At 34.0% G+C, this 25976-nt stretch overlaps 1 non-coding gene across 1 annotated transcript; it reads right to left on the bottom strand.

Annotated features, from left to right (window-relative positions):
• Positions 1-20729: 20729 nt before the first annotated feature.
• LOC141699254 (small nucleolar RNA R71) lies at positions 20730-20836 on the bottom strand. Its single transcript, XR_012565729.1, has one exon. It is a non-coding gene; the product is annotated as a small nucleolar RNA R71 (small nucleolar RNA).
• Between the last annotated feature and the right edge of the window lie 5140 nt (positions 20837-25976).

The following is a 25976-nucleotide window of genomic DNA, read 5'->3' as shown; positions in this document are numbered from 1 at the left end:
ATTACCGGTGGCCTGCCTTTGGTAGTGAATCTAGGAATATTAGGTTGGCTTTATCAGCGGATGGTATCAACCCGCATACTAATGGGTTAGTCAATCGATATACATGCTGGCCAGTAGTGTTGGTAACGTACAATCTTCCTCCGTGGTTATGCATGAAAAGGAAGTTCATGATGTTGTCAGTTTTAGTTCCTGGTCCACATGAGCCGGGAAATAACATCGACGTTTATTTACAACCGTTGATTGATGATCTGAAAAAACTTTGGGAAGAAGGTGAACCAAACGTTTATGACGCCTATAGTAAATCATATTTCACTCTAAAAGCAATTTTATTGTAGACTATAAATGATTTTCCAGCATATGGAAACTTGTCAGGCTGCGTGAATAAGGGTTATAAGAGTTGTCCAATTTGTGGTGACGATACTGTGGCTAAATATTTAAGTCACAGTAGGAATATGTGCTTCCAAGGTCATCGCCGTTATTTGCCTAGGCATCACCCTTATAGGAGGCAGAAGGCGGCCTTTAACGGACAACAAGAGTTGGGGAACGCATGTCAACCCCTTTCCGGAGAAGAAGTGTTAGCGCGTCAGGAACGAATTGATTTTTGTTTTGGAAAAGAGGTGAAGAAGTCGAAGAAGGTGGAATGTCCATGGAAGAAAAAATCTATTTTCTTTGAGTTAGAATATTGGAAATATCATCATGTTCGCCACTGTCTCGATGTTATGCACATCGAGAAAAATGTGTGTGATAATCTGCTTGGGACATTATTAAATATGCGAAAGTCAAAAGATAGTGAGGCGGCACGTCGTGATATGATTGATATGGGTGTTAGACATGATTTAGCTCCTCAAGTAGGAGAAAAGAAGACCTATCTTCCTCCTTCCCCTTTTACTTTATCGAAGGTTGAAAAAAAGAAAGTGTTGAACTCATTCTTGTCTATGAAACTTCCTTCTGGACATGGATCAAACATAAAAAATTGTGTATCCATGTCTGATTTGAAGATATACGGGCTTAAGTCCCATGACTGCCATATCCTTCTCCAACAACTCCTCCCTGTTGCCATTCGATCCGTTCTCCCGAAAAATGTTAGGGTCACAATCATACGACTGTGCTTCTTTTTTAATGCTTTATGCAGCAAAGTTGTCGATGTCTCGAAACTCGATAAATTACAGTCAGATGTAATAATAACCTTATGCGATCTAGAAAAAATATTCCCTTCATCATTTTTTGATGTAATGTTACATCTTATTGTCCACTTGGTCCTAGAAGTGCGTTTATGTGGACCGGTATTTTATAGATGGATGTATGCCTTCGAACGATTCAATAAAGTGCTAAAGAGTTACGTACGAAACCGATATTATCCTGAAGGTTGTATGGCAGAAAGCTACCTTAAAGAAGAATCAGTAGAATTCTGCACAGAATTTATGAGCCAGACTTGTACAACTGTCGGCATTCCAGTTGAGCAAGGCAAGCAATCTGGTCCATTATCTGCCGCGATAATAAAGGTCGTGAAAGAAAAAGAGCGAGATGAGGCTCATCTGCATGTCCTTCAAAACAATGATGAAGTGTATCCCTATATCATGTACGTTTATTTTATTAACTTGTCCTATTTGTTTGAAGATGTAATTTTTGTGGGTTATTTCTAATATTTATGCATATTCTCAGAATGCACAAGGAGTATTTGGATGAAATTTACCGAGGGAAGAAAAAAAGTGTTCATTGGCTCATGGGAGAGCACAATCGGCTATTTGCCGATTGGTTTGAAAAAAAAGTAGGTTTTGTGTATTGTCTACTTAAATAGTTGTTAGTTGTAGTTTGCAACTGATGGATTTTTTTATTATATAATATTATATATAGGTAAGTAGTGAAATGAAGGGAAATCCCGATGCTGTTTCAGAGACGATACGATGGCTCGCTAGAAAACCATCATTTTCTGTTTTAACTTATCAAGGTTTTTCAGTCAATGGAGTCCGATACTTTACGAAAGACCGAGATGATGTGCGGGTTATTCAAAACAGTGGAGTTTCTGTGGTTGCTAAGGCAGTCCAGGTGTCCAGTGCGAAAGATTTAAACCCCATTGAGAGTGATATGACCTTTTATGGCATAATCTTGGAAGTATGGGAGTTGGATTACCATGAGTTCAAAGCTCCACTCTTCTTGTGTAAATGGGCAGAGAATGATAAAGGCATAAAGATCGACGATCTTGGCTTCACACTTGTGGATTTCAATCGACAAGGCCATAAGAAGGATAAATATGTCTCTGTTGACCAAGTCAACCAGGTGTTTTACATTAAAGATCTGGTTGATTCTACTTGGTCGATCGTGTTTACTTCCACAACTAGAGACTATCAAGAGTTGTATAACGACGATAATTTGGGTGACACGATCATTGAACATCCTCCCTTCTGCTCTAACATCCCTGCTTCTGATGTGACCAATGAAGACGTTGCGCATAGTATTAGGCCTAATGTTGAGGGAATTTGGGTTAAAAAATGATCCTGTTAATTTAGCTCTCTGTACTTTTTGCTTGTTATAATTTAATCAGCATATTTAATTTTCCTTTGTAATTTTTTTGAGTAAATGAATTATAGTGACTAATGCATTTTTCTTTTGTAATTTTTCTTTTATAATTTTTTTGTATTTTGTTTTTGTATTTGTTTTGAAATTTTCCAGTTGTAATTTTGAATGCATTTTTATTCATGCATATGTAATTTTGAATGTATTTTAATTCATGTAGAGTTTCATTTATTCAGTGACTAATTATTTCTTGTTTTATTATTCAGAGTGAAGGACAAAAATGGCAAAGAAACAGAGAACCAACAAAAGCAAATCTAAAAAAGTTAAAGAGGTTGAAGAACATTGTGATCAGGAGGTTGAAGAGCACTGTGATCAGGATGGACAAGCACCAAGTGAACCTCAAACTGAAAAGCAACAGTCTGAATAAGAAACAACAACTAATTCTAATTCTGCGAAAAGAAGGTTGGGAGCTGCACAAGGTGTTTCCTCTCTTAAAAAAGTACTGGTAAGGAAGGCCCAGGGCAAGAGATTTAAAATCAGATACAATGAGTTTGGAGTTCCTGTCGGAGATACTAGGTGTACCTTACAGTCCTACATAGGGCACCTGGCAAGAACTATGATTCCTATTGACATTGACAGCTGGCCAAATGTGGATCGGGAATTGAAAGATAAATTATGGCTTGATATTAAGGTATTAAATTATAGTTGACACACACAACTTATTTTTAGTACTACTATCTAAGCCTTATAAACTTGTGTATTTTATTGTCCATAGGGTACATTTAAAGTTGCTCCGGAAAGTGAGGCTATGGTGCTTAAGTCTGCAGGAGAGAAGTGGAGACAGTTTAAAACTGATTTAACAACTAAACACGTGATGCCATATGCTGAAAAAAAGAAGAAACTGAAGAGGCCTCCAAAAAATTATCGGTTTGTGGGTCAAGAAGCTTGGACGAGATTTATCGCGCAGAGGACAGGTGATAAGTGGCTGGTATGGATGCATTTTCTTTGCCAGTGTACCCTTTTTGGATTTAGAATATTTACTTGGATATAATTATTCGTTGTATGATGCAAAAACTACGCACCCTGCAGAGCGAAAGAGTGCATAATCGAAAATATCATCATCGTTTGTCAAGGAAGGGTTACATTGGTTTACAAGAGGATGAAGTAAGAACCTAGCTATAATTTTTTCTCATCTTCAACAAATAAAGCACCTTTTAATTTTTTCTCATCTTAAACAAATAAAGAAAGGCAAACTGAAGCCCGGGGAGAAACCAGATCGGGCAATATTTTGGAAAAAGGCTCGAAAGTCAAAGCTAGATGATGAGGAACTTGATGAAGAAAAAGAAGCAGTATTTGCCAGAATTGTAAGTAAAAATTATGAAAAAAATTGCATTTAATCGAGAAAAACAGATTATAATGAAAATCTGTTTATTCCTTCATTATTCATAATATGTCCCTAAGATCTGATGTGTATTCATATCTGTATTAGGATGAATTACTCGAAAAGAAGGAGAAGGGTGAATTCGTACCATCTGGAACTGATGATGTGTTGACTACGGCACTCGGAACTCCTGAGCATTCAGGCAGGGTTCGAGGAGTTGGAGGTTTCGTCACCCCAAAAATGTTCTTTAATCTGCCGAAAGAGAGAAAACCTGCAATTACCAATGCGGAGTTGTTGGCCCGTGATAGAGTGCTACAGGAGGAGTTGGTAAGAACAAGGCGGGAAATGGCTGAGCTCAAGTCATTGTTTACAGGATCTAATCAGCAGTCTCCGAATTTTTCGGAGAGAGCAAGTTGCCAACCAGTTGAAGGAGAACCAAAAGCAAAAGAAATATTGGTGAATGATGATTGTCTTGCTTATGATCAACCCCCTCCATCAGAAAAGAAGGTACATTTCATAAATATTATTATAATTATACGGTTCTTCAAATTGTAGAGTAATTATATAATTTACTCCTTACAATTATAGGGTCCATAAATTTGTGAGCTTTCGGTGGATAGCATCGAAAATAAGGTTGCTTTTGGTACTGTTTTCGAAGATAATGAAATGAATGTTTCGGTTCATGGAGTGCCCCTGAAGCCTGGACATGCTCGTGTGTCGGTTGATGGACATATCCAACCAGATGCTTTAGTTCCCGTGCCTATACCTGGTGAAATTGAACATGTTCGTGAAGCCGTTGGTTCACACTTGGCATGGCCTCGAAATTTAATCAGCCTACGGACAATTGTGGTATTTACATGTGCTTGTTGGTTGCTAAAGTTGTATAAAAGTTGAAAAATAGGGGTTAATTAGGTGAATAAATGTCTACTTATATTCTTTCATTTTTTTGTAGAAAAAGAAAAGAGATGTGTCGCAGTCAAAGAACAAGGGTGAGGTGCATAAAATTCAACAAGAGTTCACTCACGTCAAGGTCAGCAAGAAAGTGCCACGCCAATACAAGGTATTGTACAAACATGCTACGACATTTATGAAAGCCAGCGGGGAATCTATCCCTATTCCATGTGATTCCGATGTGTTTGGAGTTGAGAAGACAATATATATATTGCATGAGAATTTAAAAGCATTGTTAGAGTTTGACATGATTGAACAAGCTGCGATATCTGCGTATATGGCGTAAGTAATTTATTTTCGTGGTTATAGGTTCTGTTTGAATTATCGCACAACTGGTCTGCTAGTAATTTTAATTTCTCCCACATATGTATAGGCACTTGCATAGTACAATTAAGAGGGTTCGCAAGAATGATGATGTGGTCCTGTATGGATTTTTTGATCCTGGCGCCAACTTTAATTTGAATGCTGATTTTCAACGAAATGTTGGTAGTCGGTTGAACGAGGGTAATCAAAATCACATATTCTTCCTGCCACATAATCATCAGTAAGTATTTTTAAATGCATATTGTAATCTATTAATTTAATTTTCTTTTAGGTTTTTAGGCTATTTTTAAAAATATCTGACTTGTGTAAATTTATAATAATACAGTTGTCACTGGATTCTGGTTGTAATATGGGATGGCGACATTTACATTCTCAATCCTTTGCCTCATCCAACTCATTTTGATGATTTAGAAAAAGCTTTATCAGAGTAACATTATTCCTTTTATTTTTTAGGTTGTTTTCATTTATTTCTTGTATTCGAAATATGACTCTTGACATCGTGTCATTATAATATGCAGGACAATAAAACAAGTTAATTCTCAAACAGGAAGGGGTAACAAAGCTCCTAAAATCAAGAATCTTGTAGTAAGTAATTTATATTATAATTTTTATAGTACGACAGGAATCTTGATTTAATCAGTTTGTAAAGCCAGTTTTTTTTTATCTTAACAGGGATCCCCGAAACAGCCTGGTGGGGTTGAATGTGGTTATGTGGTCATGAGGTACATGAAGGAAATTATTGAGGACAGAGAAATTTCTTTTACTTCTAAGGTCCGTACATTCATTTTTGTATGACTGAATGTGGCATTTTAGATGCATTTTTTTATGATTTCCCTTTTCGGTTTACTCAATTTTTAATGGGCGACCAAGACTCGCAAGTCTTACACTCTAGAGGAGCTAGACCAGGTTCGCTGTGATGTTATCGACTTCATTCAAGACAAAATATAGATTGTAAATTTCCTTGCCTCGCTACTGTAAATTCTGGTTCCATAATGTACTTGATGATCGAATTTGTAAGATGCATGTTTGACAATGTGTTAGAACTATTTTCGCTATATATTTGTTGTTGGTTGGTTAATGTAGATGTTCTGAATTTTCTAGTAGATGTTTTAGGTTGTTGATTGGATAAAAACTGTTGTTGGTTGAATCTGGGTTAATTGTTGGTTGATGGGGTGAAAATTGTTGGTTGGTTGGATGAAAAATTGTTGGTTGGTTGGATGGAAAATTGTTGGTTGATTGGATTTTACCATATGGAGTTTTCTGGTTCATGCAAAAACAGAGATGCTCAGTTTAATTATAATAGAAACAGACATCACATTGTTATTAGAACCGATGTTAAAAAACCATAAATAACATCAGTTTACACATATAAAAGCAATGTCTTAAAATCACAAAGACATCAGAAAAATAAAATATTCGATATTAATAAAGGAATATTAGCACATGAAAACAGGGTAATAACATCGATTTAAAAATAAACACCCGATGTCTATTTATCATACTAACATCAGTTTTTTAGAAAACAACCGATGTCTATTATCAACATTGACATCGGGTACTTAGAAAATGATCGATGTTTATTATCAACATTGACATCGGGTACTTAGAAAATGATCGATGTCTAATAAGATATAGACATCGGTTTTTTATTTTTAACCGATGTTATTTTATAAATATTGATTGTGTGTTATAGTTTTAAACAGGCCTAATCGTCCTAATATTACATTTCTGAACTCGACATTAAACAATTATATAACATCAACGTGAATTAGACATCAGAAATTTTTCAGAAACGATGTGTAATATTACATAGATATCGGTTTTTAACCGATGTCTATGAGAAAATACATTTAACATCAGTCGCGAAGACATCATACATTTTTTACATAGACATCGGTTAAAAACCGATGTCTAAGGTCTTTTTTCTAGTAGTGCTACGTGGTTTGCAGGCTATTGCGTGAGCCCGTAAGTTTACCCATTGCGCACCCGAATGGTAGAGACTGCAGGATCCCTACAATAAAAAAAAAGTTACCATGGCTAGGGTTAGGGTTTTTCTAACCATGCAGCCCAAGCCCATTTCTTAGTCAAGCCTTCAGCTAATTAGTCATACAATTCATGACCGAACTTACTCGTTTCCTACAATCTCGCGACAGCTCCACATGTCTTCCTGTGATTTTAGGAATATCCCATGTTGGTCCTGAAATTTACGAATAACCTAGTCATCTATGAGTCATTTTCATAATGAAGCTAGAATCTCCATGATGCGAGTAGGCCTGGCCACCTCGGCTCACAGTAACAATAATTATTTAGAAAGTTAAGAGGTAAGCCCGTCCGATCTCTCCTCTATTTGTCAATTAACTAGTTTTTATGGTCTTCCCATGCGATGCGAGCTCATGAGCCCAGCTCGCATGAAACAGGCTTCCCTTTTTTAAACCTGTGGCCCAGCTCACGAGCGATGCGAGCTGGTGTGCCTTATAGAAGGTCTGTCATATTGTAGTCCTACAACCTACTAACCCAAGAGTAGGGCAATGCCAGCCGGTGGGCCCGAGACGTATTATATTCATAATCTTCTTCATTTAGACCCATTTACCATGTTTTGTGTACAGCAAGCCCGTAAGCCCAACTCGTTGGGTCTTATTATCGCTTAAAATTCCATAAGGCAGTGGACCACCAAAGATCATTATGTTATGGGCTCACAACCCACTCTTTTAATATATGAGCAATAGTGTGAGCCCACCAGTCGAGCTCACACTTTCCATTTATTCAATCCCAACACTTCTTTTTATTCTCATAAGGACCTGTTCATGGCCCATACCCAAAAGTGGGTATAACAATTAGAATTAAAGAATTTTTTTAAATAATTGGTACACCATTCAAATAATCCAATAATCAAGATATTTATAACAATACAAAATAATCATGCAAGAACATTATTACATTTTTTTATCGAAGATAACCCGCAGCCGATTCCCATCGGGTGCGCATTGGGTAAACCCTACGGGACATTATATATTTTTTCAATTTCATTTCAACAATTTTTTAATATACCAATTCAAAATTATTTTTTTCCCAGACAAATCTGTAAATTTAAAAAGTAATTACATCCAACCCATAACCTATCGCTTATTGGCATCAAATAAACTTTAATTTCAAAAAAGATTGAAAGTGACATTAGAACTAGAAAATTAAATTCTTTGCCCAATATCAAAAAATCTTACTATATTCAACCATTTTTCAAGGCCTTGACGTAAAATGGAAGAAAATGACCATAAACTTGAGGGTAGAAAATGTCATTTACATGACTGTATGACATATATTTAAATAAGTGCGAGATCTCTATCTTTCCTCTATCGCATGAGAGTCGGATGCCCCTACCTTCTTCTAACCCTAGCCGTCCTACCTTTTTCTTCACTCATTCTACCCATATCTATTTCCATATTCATCTCCATCTCCTTCTTTTGTTTACTTTTTCTTCAATAAAATCGGGATTTGTTCCACAAAACTCGAAAAACCCATTACAATTATTAACTTTAGTTTTCAGCTCTACTAAAGTAAAATTTTGGATTTTATTATAAAATTCAGTTTTTGGATTTAAAATCTCTGGTCTAACAACATATTACAATTTGGTGTTATTCCGAGATTTTTGAATTTTTGATTTTTTTCCGTATTGTTTGTTTAAGTTATTATTGGTGTGTTTGATTGTCTTGCTTTATACGATGTGTCTCTCTTTGTGCGATGTGGTGGTTTTGTTGAAAATGAATTTGATGGTGTATTGGAAGATTTGGATATCTCGCATCGACAACACTTTTGGAAGGTTTATAGCTGGTGTCTGGCAGGTAGATAGCTGGGGTGCGCTTGGAATAGTGGTGAAAATCACATATGCTCACCTCTCACAAAAATTATTTGTTCATAACATGAGACCCCTAAGCTCAGTTGTTGCAACTGAGTCCTCTGAAAATTGCACTATCAATGAAATTAATGTAAGGGTCAATTGTGAAGATACTGTTATCGGGGGAGATGCATGCTGGATTGCCCAGGAAACCATTACCTTCATTTTTAATTTTCAGAATATTTATATACAGTTTGTAAAGCAATCCGGAAATAATCAGTGGGGATTTGTCCCCATTGAGTCTCTTTCAAGTTATTAATGAAATTTGCTTTAAATTTGGCAAAAAAAAGTAATAAGTGTGGGCTTTTTCCATATGCCTGCCGTTAAACTATCAATATACTTATATAAAGGAGAAAACGAGGTCGTTTAGTGGCGTCTCTCAAATCATCTAATTATATTTTTCTAATTTTTTTAAAATTTGTGAGTAAATAATATCATAAACTACAATTACCTTATATTTTTCTAAATAAGCTATCATCATTCTTAATATTTTCCTAAAGTTCTACAAAAATTTTCATTAGGATTTTTGAAATCAACTTACCATCATAATATTCTCCTAAAAATTTTACTTTCTCTTTAAATAAACTTACCATCTTGATAATTTTCTAAATTTCTTTTTTAATATCATTTCTTCTCCTTCTCCTAAAATCAACTAACTATATATTTTCCTAAAAAAAATATTACAATTTTTAGATTATAAAATATTAAAAATACAAGTATCTATAAATATTTACCATCTTTCATAATATTCTCATATGGTTTCTACAACATCTTCCATTAAAATTTGAAATCAACTTACCATCATAATGTTCTTCTTAATAAGTTCTCTTTTCTCTTTAAATCAATTTGCCCCTCATATCGTTTCAATATTTTTTTTATAATTTTCTCAAAATTTTATATTATTAAATAGAAAAAATATTACATTCATTATTAACTAATAAATAATATAATTTAATAATATTAGATTTGTGAATAATGAGAAAACTACTCATCGAAATAAACATGTTTCACTAGAGAATATATTTCAAAAAATTTGGTTTATTATATTTATTTTTTATTTATAATTTAAAATAATTAAAATATAAAAAATATAAAATAATACATAACATGAGACCTCTAAGGTCAGTTGTTGCAATGAGTCCTTTGAATATTGTACTATCAATGAAATTAATGTAAGGGTTAATTGTGTAGCTACTTTTTTCGGGGGACATGCATGCTCGATTGCGCCGAAAATCATTACCTTCATTTATTTATATTCAGTTTATTAAGCGATCCGGAAATAAAACGGCTAATTATTTAGCTCTACTTGTTTTTCAACCTCGTTGCCTGATTACTAGGGGGTTTATCCCGATTGAATCTCTTTCAAGTTATTAATAAAATTTGCTTTCAATTTGGAAAAAAAAAGAGTAATAAGTGCGGGGTTTTGCTATATGCCTGTCGTTAAACTATCAACATACTTATATAAAGCAGATCGTTTAGGTGGCACCTCTCAAATCGTCTAATTCTATTTTTCTAATTTTTAAAAAATTTTGAGTTAATAATAAAATAAACTAAAATTACCTTATATTCTTCTAAATATACTATCATCATTCGTAATATTTTCCTAAAGTTTCTACAAAATATTTAATTAGGATTTTTGAAATCAACTTAACATGATAATATTCTCCTAAAAATTCTACTTTCTCTTTCGATAAACGTACCATCTTGATTATTTTTTTAATTTCCTTTTTAATATCATTTCTTCTTCTTCTCTTAAAATCAACTAACTATGTATTTTCCTAAAATATTTCTTTTAATACTTAGATTATAAAATATTAAAAATACAAGTATCTATAAATATTTACAATCTTTCATAATATTCTCCTAAGATTTTTACAACATCTTCCATTAAAATTTGAAATAAGTTCTCTTTTCTCTTTAAATCAACTTAGTACTTGATATTTTTCTAAATTTCTGCATTTAATATCATTTCTTTTCTTTCTCCTAAAATAACTTATTATATTATATGCTCCTAAAATTTTTCTTTTAATTTTTAGCCGATGAAATATTACAAAGAAAGAGATGATGAGATATCGTTTTAATATTTTTTTTTAGTTTTCTCAAATTTTTATATTATTAAATAGAAAAAATATTACATTCATTATTGACTAATAAATAATATAATTTAATAATAATAGATTTGTGAATAATGAAAAAGTTACTCATCGGAATAAATATGTTTCATGAGAGAATTCATTTCTAAAATTTTGATTTACTATATTTATTTATTATTAATAATTTAAAATTAATCAAAATATAAAAAATATAAAGAAAACTAAATATTATTTCAACACTATAGCGTGGGCTTAATAAACTAGTTTTATAAAAAAGCTCTCACCACTATAAGTCATGGAGATTATCATGTTCTCGATAGGACCTGGTAAGGTGGTTGTCCCTCTTATTAATTGGGCCAATTTTTTTAATTTTTTTTGAATTTTAACCTTTTTGTAGGGATTGGGAAATTTTAAAATCACTTTTTTAATGTTGTTGAAATTATTATTTTTTATTGATTTTTTTAATTAAACTAATAATATGTTTAAAACGAGAAATTTTAAAAGATTTGATATATACAAAATATATAAGTATGGTATATCCAAGATAATTAAAAAAACAGCTTGTAAGGGTCCTATCAAATAAAAATATTAAATTATGTTAGATATTAGTTACTACCCATATTAATGTTATTGAATTTTTTTTTGTTTTTATTAATGAATATTTCATAGTTTTTTACTCCACAGTATCCTTTTTCATCTTTTTCTTATTAACAAATAAATGCCTTTTGCATAGAATATATGATTTTCTATATCCATACAATGTTAATTTGTATTTATAATCCATCAAATGATGTTTTGCATTATCTCTAAAGAAATCTTGTTGACTAAATACAATAAAAACATATTTTTCACTACTTTAACTCTTCCTTAGTGTTTACTGTGTTTAGGTAACAGTTAATACCAAAATCCAAATTTTATTATTTTTTTGACAAAACAAAATCCAAATTATTGATTGCTGTCAGTTTGTGTCCAGATACATTTCACACCACCACACCTTCTCTTCCCCTGAAACCCTATATAATGGACTCCAGTCTCCTCTAAGATTTTGTGCCCTTCCTGATCACTCTCTCAAGTCTTGTTTATTTCTCCCTCTCAACCTTAATTACAATGGCTTTCAATCAACAACCAAATCCCTCTATAACTGACCAGCTCTCAATGGAGTTCAATCAGTTGTCCTTTAACATTAACAATCAGAGGACAAATGTGCAGGATTTTCTCCTGCAGCAGGTTGACATTATTATGCATCTGTTATTTCTTTAAGTTTTATGAAGAAGTTGTTAAAAGGAATAAGTTTTTAAATTGAGAGATTGTATTTGCATGCACAACATTTACATTTTTACACAATTATGAAAAATTCAAAGCTGAAAAAATAAAGATGCGATTGAATCCATTTACCGCACCTAGTTGTATTCTTATCTTTGACTTTTATTTTATTTTTATGTTTGATGATACATGTATAAATTATTTATGCAGCACCTGGAAACAGTGAATGCAGTAATAACTGAGCAAACAAGCCAGGACAACCTCATCCTGAATTATGTGTCCAGACTTCAGGGTTTAATCCAGGAGAAGGAGCAGGCTTTGGCTACAGCACAGCGTGCAAATTCCATGCTCCAGAGACATGTGGCGGAGACTCAAGCTCAGCTGAATGCAAGCCTGCAGGAAGGAGTAGTGGACAAAGAAGCAATGATTCTCAGGAGTATGATAGCTAATGTAGGTGATGCAGGTTCTTCTTCTGCAGGTGACGTTACCATGGATATGAATTGCCAGATGTGTCACAAGAAGCCCTCGTGTGTGCTTATTCTGCCATGTAGCCATTTGTGCTGCTGCTTGGCTTGTAAGCATTTAGTGCACATCTGCCCTGTGTGTGCAACTGTCAAACAAAGTATTGTTGAGGTTTCTTGGCCTCAGATGAAATTCCAAGGAGCAGATTTTGGACAGGAGTAGAGTCTCCTTGATTTTATTTTATTTTATTTTTTGTTGTCAAATTTTGACCTTTTCCCCTTTATCATTATTCAATAATAAGTTTTTCGTTTGCAAGTTTTACCGTTCATGTGTTAAAATATAAGGGAGTAGCATATACCCGAGGCAAGGGATTCAAGAAAAAACAATGAAAAACATAGACTAAGAATTATGTTTGATCTTTTAATTTTTTGACTTCAAGATATATGATTTAGTGATTTTAATTAAATTTTTATTTTTTATTTATTTCAGTCTGAGACCAAATGACTTAAAATTCAAATAGTCAAAAAAAAATTAAATTCCGAAAAAGACACTTCTTATATTTTAGAAGGACCATCTAATAATAAGAAATTTGTTTTTCATATTTTTAAAATAAAATAAATGAGTAAATTTCATTGGTAGTTAGGAGTGAGTATTTTCCGGTTCAAAACCGAGAATCGAACAGAACCAATCAAAAATTGCGGTTCCGATTCGGTTTTTCACTAATTCGGGTCCGGTCTGAATTTCATTTTTCTAGATATTTCGGTTCTTGGTTCAGTTCTTAACGTACTAGAACCGTTAGAACCGTAAAAACCGAACTGAACCGTGTATAAATGAATCAATACAAATATATATATATAAATATATGTATATATATTACACATTATGTTTTCTAATATAATATTATGATAAATTCTAAGAAAAATTATGATTTTTATTGTATTACTCGTTTTTTTAAATATATATGGAGTTTTGAATTTTTTTATAAATATTTTTATTCTTAAATATTAGAAAGTAATCAAATTCAAAATGATTAATCACTAATTAAAAATTTTCTTTTACTAAGTTATCCCTAATAAATAATCAAAAATAAATAAAATTTACAAAGTTAGAATACAAAATAATATGCAAAATAAATAAATATGAAATAAAGTATAAATTCAGTTTTTTCGATTCCGAACCGAACCAAAATTTATGGTTGGATTTCAATTTGGTTCTTACATATATATAAAGGGTTCGGTTCACTTCCCCTTGCTCACCCTATTGATAGTAAGTCATTTGCAAGTTGTAATATGTTTTAACATATTTTTTGGAAGAATGATTTTCTGAAAAAGAAATATAAAAGTTTAGTTCTTTTTTTTGTATTTAATTTTTTAATTTTTTATAGACTTTTGAAAAGATTAGAAGGAAAGTTTAAATTATTCATTATTCTTTACTTTATTTCACATTTCATATGTTAATATATGCATATGTATGAAGTGTTAGTGATATGATAAATATATATTTTATATTCGAAATTGATTTTGTAATATAAATTATAATTTAATATATAATCTTGAAATGATACTCAATATTTTTTAGTTTTTTAACTTTCAATTAACCATTTTCTCTTTATATTCAAATTACCTAAATAATGGTTAAAAACTTAGTGTGCCAGCTAACATCATCAATACTATAATATTATGTATAACAAATGTTTTAGTTATAAAATAATAGTACAAATTTATGGTGCTTATTACACAAATTTTCTTTTTTGATATTTTTTATCAGGTGCCTTATTCAGCTTTAGTTAATTCTATATATATGGTTAATAATAATTGTAAATGTACAATTACTCTAAAATAAATATTATTAAAATATTGTTGATGTAAATATAAGCAAGTGACATGAAACACTTGTTATATGATTTTGTGAATAAAGTCATATAGGCAATGACAAGAAACATTAACGATGTGGTGATACAAATACATAAATCTGACAATAACATGTCAAACAAAAGTGAATATATTATTGATTATTATCAGTAACATTAATTTAGCGTGTTAAGTAAGACTGAATATATTATTAATTACTAACTTAATCTTAGGGGTTGTACATGTAAATTTTGAAAAAAAAGAGTAGAATTAGTCGTGTTACAATAATATTATAATTTAATTTAATACAACATATATTAGGTCAACCAATATAGAAAAATTAAAATAGAGTCGAATGACTATATTTTAATGCAACATATATTAGGTCAACAAATATAGAAAAATTAAAATAGAGTCAAATGACTATATTTAATTAGCGGCATAGTTTAGGTTACAGAGAAAAATACTGTTAGGTTAGAGCCAAAACTAGGTACTACTCGTATAAATGTTGAAGGATTTTATATTTAACCAAGTTAGGTTAGAGAGATTGAAAAAACAATTTACAAAATTATGCAGAAGAACTATACCGGGTGTATATGATTTGTGACTGAGAATATTATGTTAAGTAACAAATTAGATTTTAATTTTCTAATTAAAATAATTTCTTTTTTTCACTATTTTCAAAAAGAAGATATAAAAATTTATACATGTAACATATATTTTATATTATAGGCATACAACTTATTCATTATAAATATTTATTATAATAAACAGTTCACAATTCATGTATTATAAATAATTATAAAAGGCCTAACAAAATTCAAGTCCCATGACATTTGGAGAGACTTAGTTTTCACTTTGAAAATAACATAATGTTTAAAATGTCATAACATTGTAAATTTATTTAACTACCAATCAAATAATAAAATAAAAGTAACAGTCCTTAATATGTATATAGCTTTAGACCAAAATATAATTTTATGCACGTCAATTTAGTAACTCCAAATTATATCTCATACTTATATAATTTTATATAAATGTATATTTGTAGTTAAATTCCATCCATAAAATGATTAATATTTTTGTGATACACATGTTTATTTCATTTTTAATCATATATAATTAAAAAATTTAATTAACCAATCAAAAAATGAATTTATATAATTTTTTAATTTAAAATATCATTGAAAAATAATAAATTAGTTCAATTCTCTAGTAGACTAATACTTATCCAAAATTATTCTATAACATAATCAAATAAAATTCAATATTTTTCTAAATATTATAAGTTTTAAACTTTTATTACTAGTCAAATACAATTATTATTTAACATTATCATTGAACTTTATATTTTTTTAAAATAAATTTTATATTTATGATGAGATTCTATAATAAAATTACGGATTTCAAGATATGAGAGAGTGATTGTCATATATATATATATATATATTTATTTATTTATTTATATCCTTTGTAATTCTTACCAGTATTTTATGAAAAACAAAGATGGTCCCTATATGTTCAAAAATAATATATTTTAAATAAAATCATTATTTAATTCCCAAATGAGTTTCAATATTTTTCTTGTGAAAGTAAAAAATATTTCCTCAGTTCAATGTTTGGTACTATTTTAATATTTTGAATGGTATTTTAATATTTTAAGATGTATATGTATACAAAAGATTGTTACAAAATTCAATTAACTTTTTATTCACAAAAAAAGTATGTAAGTAATTTTCCACAAAGCCTTTTTTTATATGTAAAAACTAAATTAACTACAAAAATTTATGTCAGTAGGTGATTTTATTATCTCCAACTACATAAGTTAATATATTTTGTACACACGTTTATTTTTTATGCACATTTATTAAGATGACAAGTTCTTGGTATCTCTTTCTTATAAAAATATAAAGAAATCAACAAGATATTTTTAAGGTAATAATTGCTTTATGAAATACTGCATCGTCTCCCGTAAAATCTTGTTTAAATTACGACCATCTTTGATCAAAATCTCATAAAAACATATTTTAATCCCTTTTGCTATTAATAAATTTTGCTATGTTTAGCTAATTGCATTATCTTATCACTAACCAACTATATATGTTCTTGCATGCAAGTTTGTACAACACTTTTCTGCTTTTCATCTATTACTAGAAGTTAAATAATTATTTACATATTATTTACATATAATTAAATTACATATATAAGTTTTACATCACCCCAACCCCACCAAAGAGTTTTACTTCTAAAGTGTTATATTCCCACTTCTCCCTTCACCCCCTTTGAATATACACCATTTTGTATATTCTCATTTCACTAGTTGAATTCCTTATCGCTTCCAATCATATTCTTGACCAAAACCAAGTCATGGATTTATTGCCTCTCATCATCGATTCACAAGCAGATGAGCGGCAAAAATTATATTATGCCAATGCACTTCCTAATTCAAACAAGGCTATTAATCTCAATCTCTCTTCATCATCAACTGACCTATTATCCATGATATTTTTTTAGTTGTAAATAATCGGAGGGCAAAAATTGGAGATTTTTCGTCAATTTCGAGTATTGTATATTCTTCGGTCGACTGTGTTGGGTTCATTAATCTAAACTTAGGAGTTATTTTATTTTTTGAGTTGTTGTCCTAGTCGATGCTGCAACGCACACTACCTGTCATGTGTGTGTGGACGTGGTCTAGAAAGTTTGTAGAAGTAGTGCTGGGTAAACGTTAACATAACATTAGTGTTTAAATTAATATAGAACTTAAGTTATACAGATCCTATTATGTTGTAAGACATTACCTTTTTTTAGTTAGTATAAGTATTGTACTCTATAATCAATAAAGATTGAGAATTTGAACGCTCATTTTTCCCATTAATTTATACAAACACTAAAACTTTGTATACAATTATATCTTTGTGCCAATAGTCTAGTATCAGAGCTTTGGTTGTCCAGTTAGTGCCCAAATACATGCCAAAGGTACAAATGATGGAATCGGAAAAAATCAAGGAGGAGCGATCAACTTAAGCTATCCCATGTTGTATCGACCGAAATATATGCCATAGGTTATGAAGATGAAGGTGTATATGCAGGCCCATAGAGTTTGGGAGGCCATATCACCAAAGGACCCAAAATTAATATTAGTTGATGAAAAAATGGATAAAATTGCTTTGAAAGCAATTTACCAGGCCATACCGAAAGATGTGCTTCTTTATCTTGCTTACAAGGAGACTGCTAAAGAAGCCTGGGATTCAATCAAGGTAATGTGCCAATGAGTAGAGTGTGTCAATATAGCGAAGGGACAAACTCTAAAGATCGAGTTTGAGTTCATGGTCATGAAGGATACAGAGACAATTGATGATTTCAGTATGAAATTAACTGGGTTAGTCACAAATATACGAGTACAGGGAGAAGAGATAGTAGAGAGGTACATGGTCAAAAAATTGTTAGGTGCAATACCATCTAAATTTCTGCAAATTGCCTCCACTAAACAGCAATTAGGAAATTTGGATACTATGACACTGAAAAAAATGGTGGGATCTTTGAAGGATCACGAGGAATGACTCAAGGGATAAACAGATGCAGGTGGAAATCAATTGTTACTCACTAAGGAGAAATGGCTCGAAAGAGAGAGGATGGGAGCAAGTTGTTACTCATAAGGAAGGTGTGGGTCAAACAAATGTATAAAGATAACGAGGCCAACTCACAGAGATCTCAAACAAAAGATTATTGTCATAATGTGAGAGATAAAATCAAGGTGCGTTGCTTTAATTGTTGGCATAACACTACCACTTAACGCAATCTCGAGAAAACTCAAAGGCATCTTTTTTTAGTACTGACCAATATTAACCCTGACGGAGGATTTTCAGACCTAGCGAACTACTTCCCGAGTGAATTTTACATATGCCCTTGTGGACTTCTGTTAAGTGGCATTTATGTCCACTTAGAGTGCTCCATAAAGGCTTGAATTGGTGTTTTGTACTCAAGTTATTTGTGTTTTTGATGTGTTTTTGTAGTGTTTTGCATTTCAGGCATATATAAGGAATCCAGGTGATTTAGCATTGCTTTGATGCTAAAATGGTGTTAGAAAGATGTCATGAAGATCGCTTGCGCAAATACCGTCAAAAACCAGCAATTAAATAGAAGCAGAATCAGAAGTTTTTCTAGAAGGACGTGGCGCCCGCGCTGGGCTAGCGCGCGGCCACACCAGAAGTACAGAAGGTCAGCTCGCCCGTGCTGGTGAAGCGCGCGGCCGCGCCAGGTCGGGATGAAAGAATCCCGATTCTCTTATAATTATGATTTCTGGGCTTCTAATCTGCATGGGCTGCTATATAATGACAACTTAAGATCAATTTTCAATAACAAGACGTACCAGAGCTTAAGGAGAAGACATAAGAAGACCGTATAGCAGAATTCAACCAAGACGAAGAGGTTCTAGTTTATTCTTGTCATTTTTTGTTTTAAGTTGTAATCTTGGACGTTAGTTTTCTTATTTGTTGAACCTATACAATTGTTAACGTACTTGGTTTTATTATTCGTTTTATAAAGACCTAGTTTATTATACCATGTTTTCATCGGAACCCACATTGATGATGAGTCCGACTATGGGCTAATCGTTATCGTGGGGTTCTAGGGGATTTATTTATGGATTTCTTTAGTTAATTGTTTTGATACCTTAGTGTGTGGTGATTGTATGATATCCTAATATTGGTTGTGCTGATTCATCTTATGAGCATCGCGAACTTATAAGATAGCGTGTTAATCTTTAATTATGCGACAGTGAATTTAGAGGTTTAGAACTTGCCATGCTAGCATAGTTTCATGTACTGTTATGCATGATTCGTAGGTAATTTTAACCATCTTACTTGCCCTGTATAATCATGATAGATAACTTGTGCATTAAATAATTATGTTGTCAAATTTTGTAGATATATAGGATCTCAATATAATTGGTGTCTATTCAGCTTCTATCTCTTTGTGGATGTCCGGTGGTATGGTATTCGTACAACGAAAGTTGGCGTTTACTAGTTTTGTGTTATCTGATTAGTGTCATCACCATTACATGCTAAGGTTACGAACAAAAAGGCTATTGAATGAAGTAGTAATGAAGTTAGAATCTCATGTTTGTGTTATATAAGTAAATCAACCTTTTTAATCTCATGTTAGTTAACAATCTTAGGTATAAAAAACCAAATTTTTATCCGTCTTAGCATTGAATAATAACCATACCATTGTTGCATAAGTACATTGATTGAAATTGACCTAAACCAGTCTCTGTGGGAATGAACTAGAATTGATTCTATATTACTTGCGATCACGTATACTTGCGTGAATATTAGCGCGTGTTTTCGTCCTAACAAGTTTTTGGCACCGCTGCCGGGGACTCGGTGTTAGTTTTTAGTTTATGTGTTTGTTATCAGTGATCGTTAAAGTTCATTGACTCAAACATTGTTACTTACTTATTCCCTTGTCGTGTTTTAGGAACTCTAGCGAGCGTGTATGCATACGCATTCTCGGTCTCGTAAGAGAACTCTGGATCAAGCCGGGGAAGAAGTTGTAGTAGCGCTCCAAGTTTTTGAGGAAGTAGAAAAAGTTGAAGAAGAAGCTCTTGTCATAATGGAAGAACCAGAGGCAAATTCGAATGCTTTGATGGACTATTCTCAGCCGAAGATCAATGTTATTCATTCTAGCATTATCAGACCAGCCATCGCGGATAATACCTTTGAGATCAAGTCGAGCACGATTCAGATTATACAGATTTCAGTTCAGTTTGGGGTTCTCTTATAGAAGACCCCAACATGCACATCAGAGATTTTATCGAGACCTGCAACACTTTCAAGTTCAATGGAGGTTCTGAAGATGCTCTTAAGTTGAGGCTTTTCCCATTTTCTCTGTGGGATAAAGCTAAGTGTTGGTTACATTCTGTAGCACCAGGGTCTATCACCAAATGGCAGGATCTTGCTCAAAAGTTCCTAACTAATTTTTTTTCTATGGAGAAGACTGCTGCAATCAGAAATGCACTTACTCAATTAGCTCAGCAATCTGGAGAATCTTTATGTGAGGTGTGGGATCGTTACAAGGAGATGCTTAGAAAGTGCCCTCATCATGGGATACCTGACTGGATGATCATTAATTGTTTTTGTAATGGGTTGGGTGCAACTTCTAGACTCATGCTTGATGCAGCATCAGGCGGAGTATTTTGGGCTAAAAGGTACAATGAAGCTTATGAATTGATTGAGATGATGGCTGCGAATGAATACCAAAACCCAACTCAGAGAATGCCGCAAGGAAAAGTAGCAGGAATTTTAGAATTTGATATAGCTACTGCTATAGCTGCTCAACTTCAGGCTTTGAAGATGAAGGTGGATTCTTTGGCTAATTATGGAGTTAATCAGATCACCAGTGTCTGTGAGCTTTGTGCTGGAGCGCATGAGACTAATCAGTGTGCTATTTCTAGTGAATCAACTCAATTTGTGAGAAACTTTCAGAGATCGCAACAGCCAGTTCCAGCCACCTATCATCCCAACAACCACAATCATCCTAACTTCAGCTTGAGCAACACTCAGAATGCGGTGCAACAACCTTATCAACCATATGCAGGAAATCAATACAACCCTCTTAGTTTTCAACAACTCCAGTATGCACCAAGGAAACAACTCCAACTTCAGTAGCTACCTCAATCTAATGAAAAATATGAACTAGAGGAATTGAGGCTCGTATGCAAGAGCCAAGCCGTGTCTATCAAGACCTTGGAGGATCAAATTGGGCAGATTGCTAATGCCTTACTGAATCGACAACCTGGTACACTCCCTAGTGACACTGAAGTGCCAGGAAAGAGAGAAGCTAAAGAGAGCAAGTCAAGGCAATCATATTGAGGTCTAGGAAGGTTGCCAATCCCGAAAAATCTCATGTTTCAGAAGATGAAGCTGTGGCTGAGAAAGAAGTGCAGAAGGAAGCATAAGTGGAACTAAGGAAGACTATTGTGGAACACACTCCTCCTGAGGGTAATAAAGGGGAGAAACAGATCTATCCTCCACCTCCTTTTCCTAAGTGGCTATAGAAGAAAAAGCTGGACAAGCAGTTTGAAAAGTTTCTGGAGGTGTTCAAGTAACTTCATATCAACAGACTTTTCGTTGAAGCTCTTGAACAAATGCCTAGCTATGCGAAGTTTATGAAAGGTATTCTCTCTCAGAAACTGAAGCTAGATGACTTAGAGACCGTTGGTTTCATGGAGGAATGCAGCGCTGTGCTACAACAGAAGTTGCCTCCGAAGCTTAAAGATCCTGAAATCTTCACTATTTCTTGCACTATTGGAAACTTGTCTTTCGACAAATATTTATGTGATTTGGGAGCTAGCATCAATCTGATGCCTTTGTCTGTCTTCAAAAAGTTGGATTTGCCTGATCCAAAGTCTACTTATATGTCCTTGTAGTTCGCCGATCGTTCTATTTCATATCGACGAGGCATTGTGAATGATGTCTTGGTCAAGGTGGAAAAACTCATATTTCCTGCTGATTTTGTAATTCTTTATTTCGAGGAGGATAAGAAGATTCCCATAATCTTGGGAAGACCTTTCTTGGCTACGGGCCGAACCTTGATTTATGTACAAAAGGGTGAGCTCACTATGAGAGTGCTGGATCAGGATGTGACATTCAATGTTTTCAATGCCATGAAATTCCTTACTTATAATGAGGAGTGCTTAAAAGTGGAGTTGGTCCATTCTGTGGTGACTTTAGAACTTGATGAAATGCTAAGGTCTGATGCCTTAGAGAAAGCCTTGTTGGGAAATTCAGATAGTGAAGATGACGAATGTGATGAGCAGTTGCAATATTTGAATGCTTCTCCTTGGAAACGAAGGCTGGATATGCTTTTGAATCTCTTGGATTGGAGGAGCTGAAAAATTCTCCAAAGCGCCTCAATCCATCTATTGAGGAAGCTCCTACACTTGAGCTTAAACCTTTTCCTGAACACTTAAGGTATGCTTTTTTAGGCGATGTATCTACTTTGCCTGTTATTATTGCATCTGTCCTTTCAGGTAGTGATGAGGAAAAACTTTTGAGAATTCTTAGAGAGTTCAAATCGGCAATTGTATGGACTATAGCAGATATCAAGGGAATTAGCCCTTCTTATTGTATGCATAAAATTCCGCTAGAGGAAGGTAGCAAGCCTACTGTTGAGCAACAGAGAAGGCTTAATTTGATCATGAAAGAAGTTGTGAAGAAGGAAATTCTCAAGTGGCTAGATGCAGGTATCATCTATCCCATTTCTGACAGTTCTTGGGTGAGTCCAGTTCAGTGTGTGCGGAAGAAAGGAGGCATCACCTTGGTAGCTAATGAAAAGAATGAGCTCATTCCTACTAGAATAGTCATGGGGTGGAGAGTTTGCATGGACTATAGAAAGCTGAACAAATTCACAAGGAAAGATCACTTCCCTCTTCCTTTTATTGATCAGTTGCTTGACAGGTTGGCTGGGCATGAGTACTATTATCTTCTCGATGGCTATTCGGGCTATAATCAGATTGCACTGCTCCAGAAGATCAGGAAAAGACTACCTTCACTTGTCCATTTGGTACTTCTGCCTTCAGAAGAGTTTCTTTTGGTTTGTGTGGTGCACCTGCCATATTTTAGAGATGTATGATGGCCATTTTCTCTGATATGATTGGTCAGAATGTGGAGGTGTTTATGGACAATTTCTCTATATTTATGTGATTCTTTTGATGAGTGCTTTCAAAATCTTGGCGCCGTCCTTAAAAGGTATGTTGAGACCAATATGGTTCTCAATTGGGAGAAATGTCATTTTATGGTGCAACAGGGCATCATTCTTGGGCCCAAGGTCTCTAGTAAGGGTCTCGAGGTGAATAAAGCCAAGGCGGGGGTAATCAAAAACCTTCCTCCATCTATTTCTGTTAAGGGAGTCCGTAGATTTCTTGGTCATGCGGGTATCTATCGGCGTTTCATCAAGGAATTCATTAAAATCTCTAAACCCTTATGCAATCTTCTAGAGAAAGATGTCCCGTTTAAGTTTGATGATGAGTGCCTCGCTACTTTTGAGATCTTAAAGAAGCGTTTAATCACGGCACGTGTCATAACTGCACCTAATTGGGATGAACCTTTTGAAATGATGTGCGATGCAAGTGACTATACAGTTGGAGCAGTTCTTGGGCAGAGAAAGAACAACATATTTCAGGTGGTATACTATGCTAGTAAGACCTTCAATGGTGCTCAACTGAACTATACTACTGAGAAAGAACTTTTGGCTATTGTCTATGGTTTTGAGAAATTTCGATCTTATTTTCTTGGGACGAAGGTGATAGTTTTCGCTGATCACGCTACGATTCGCTATCTCGTCTCGAAGAAGGACTCGAAGGCTAGACTGATTCGATGGGTTCTTTTACTTCAGGATTTTGAGTTGGAGATCAAAGACATAAAGGGTACTGAGAATCAAGTCACTGATCATCTCTCTCGTTTAGAAGATCCAAGTGCAACTTCACAGGATAAGGCATTGATTAATGAGTCTTTTCCTGATGAGCAGTTGTTTGGGGTGCAAGAGGAAGAACCGTGGTTTGCGGACATTGTGAACTACCTTGTGAGCAATATTATGCCTCCAGACTTGTCTTCTTCTCAAAGGAAGAAGTTTCTTCATGAAGTGAAGTTTTACATGTGGGATAAGCCATTTTTGTTTAGGCAAGGAGCATACCAAATCATCAGGAGATGTATTCCGTACAGCGAAACGGGGGGTATCTTACGAGATTATCATTCGACTCCTTATGGAGGACACTATGGTGGAGAAAAGACAACAGCTCGTATCCTTCAAGCGGGATTTTTCTGGCCTACATTGTTTAAGGATGTGCATCAGTTTGTTTTGAAATGTGATCGATGCCAACGTGTTGGTAATATGTCCAATACGGATGAGATGCCTCTTAATGTGCTTCTCGAGGTTGAAGTCTTTGATGTTTGGGGAATTGAATTCATGGGGCCATTTGTCTCATCTTGCAATAATCAGTATATCTTGTTTGCAGTTGATTACGTCTCAAAATGGGTTAAAGTCAAGGCTTTGCCGACGAATGATGCGAAGGTATTAATTTTCTTCATAAGCAGATATTCACAAGGTTTGGGACTCCAAGAGTCATAATTAGTGATGAGGGATCGCATTTCTGCAATCGCAAGTTCACTGCCATGATGCAAAGGTATAATGTGAATTATCGCATTGCTACAGCCTAACATCCTCAGACTAATGGTCAAGCTGAGGTATCTAACAGAGAGATCAAGCGTATTCTAGAGAAAGTTGTGTATCCATCAAGGAAGGATTGGTCTTTGAAGCTGGATGAAGCTGTTTGGGATTATCGAACATACAAAACTCCGTTTGGCATATCCCCGTTTCAATTGGTTTATGGAAAAGGATGTCATTTGCCTGTGGAGCTCGAGCATGAACCATATTGGGCTTTGAAGAAGTTGAACCTTAATATGGATGCAGCTGGTAGGAAAAGAATGCTTCAATTGAATGAACTCGACGAGTTTCAGCTTCAAGCGTATGAGAACAACAAAATATACAAGGAGAAATTCAAGAGGTGGCACGATAGGGGTCTAGTGCTCAAATCATTTTTGTCGGGGAAACAAGTTCTTTTGTTCAACTCTTGTCTCCGTCTTTTTCCTGAAAAGTTGAAGTCGAGGTGGTCAGGGCCGTTTGTTGTCAAAACTGTGTTTCGCATGAAGCGGTTGAGATTTTTGAGAATGATCTAGGACAAGCATTCAAGGTGAATGGACAGAGGTTGAAGCATTACTATAGGGATACGGAAAACCGTGAGGTGGATAGTGCCTTTTTATTATCCACTTGATCTCGGGATTCTACGTCAAGCTAGATACGTAAACCAAGAGCTTCTTGGGAGGCAACATAAGTTTGTTGTACATTAGTAGATAGAGGAAGAAGAAAAAAAGGAGTAAAATACAAAAAAATCAGAAAAAGAAAATAAATGAAGTGCCAACTACAGAAGCACGGCGCGGCCGCCCGGCCGCGCTGAGTTTCCAGTAAGTGCGCGCGCCGCGCTGGTATGCGGGGCGGCCGCACTCGTTTTCCAGAAACACGGCGCACCCACGCTACCAGGAAGGGCGGCCGCACTGCATCCCTGTAGTCGAAGAAAAAGAGACAACAAATGAAATAGAAAATCGGGACTTTGAATACAAAATCAATTCTTACCCGAATTTCCCTCCTCCACTTCCTATAATTTCTATTCCAAATCAATTCCATTACCCCAT

Source organism: Apium graveolens, chromosome 11 (genome assembly GCF_009905375.1).
Source record: "Apium graveolens cultivar Ventura chromosome 11, ASM990537v1, whole genome shotgun sequence".
NCBI lineage: Eukaryota > Viridiplantae > Streptophyta > Magnoliopsida > Apiales > Apiaceae > Apium > Apium graveolens.
This window is presented reverse-complemented; position numbering and strand designations above follow the sequence as displayed.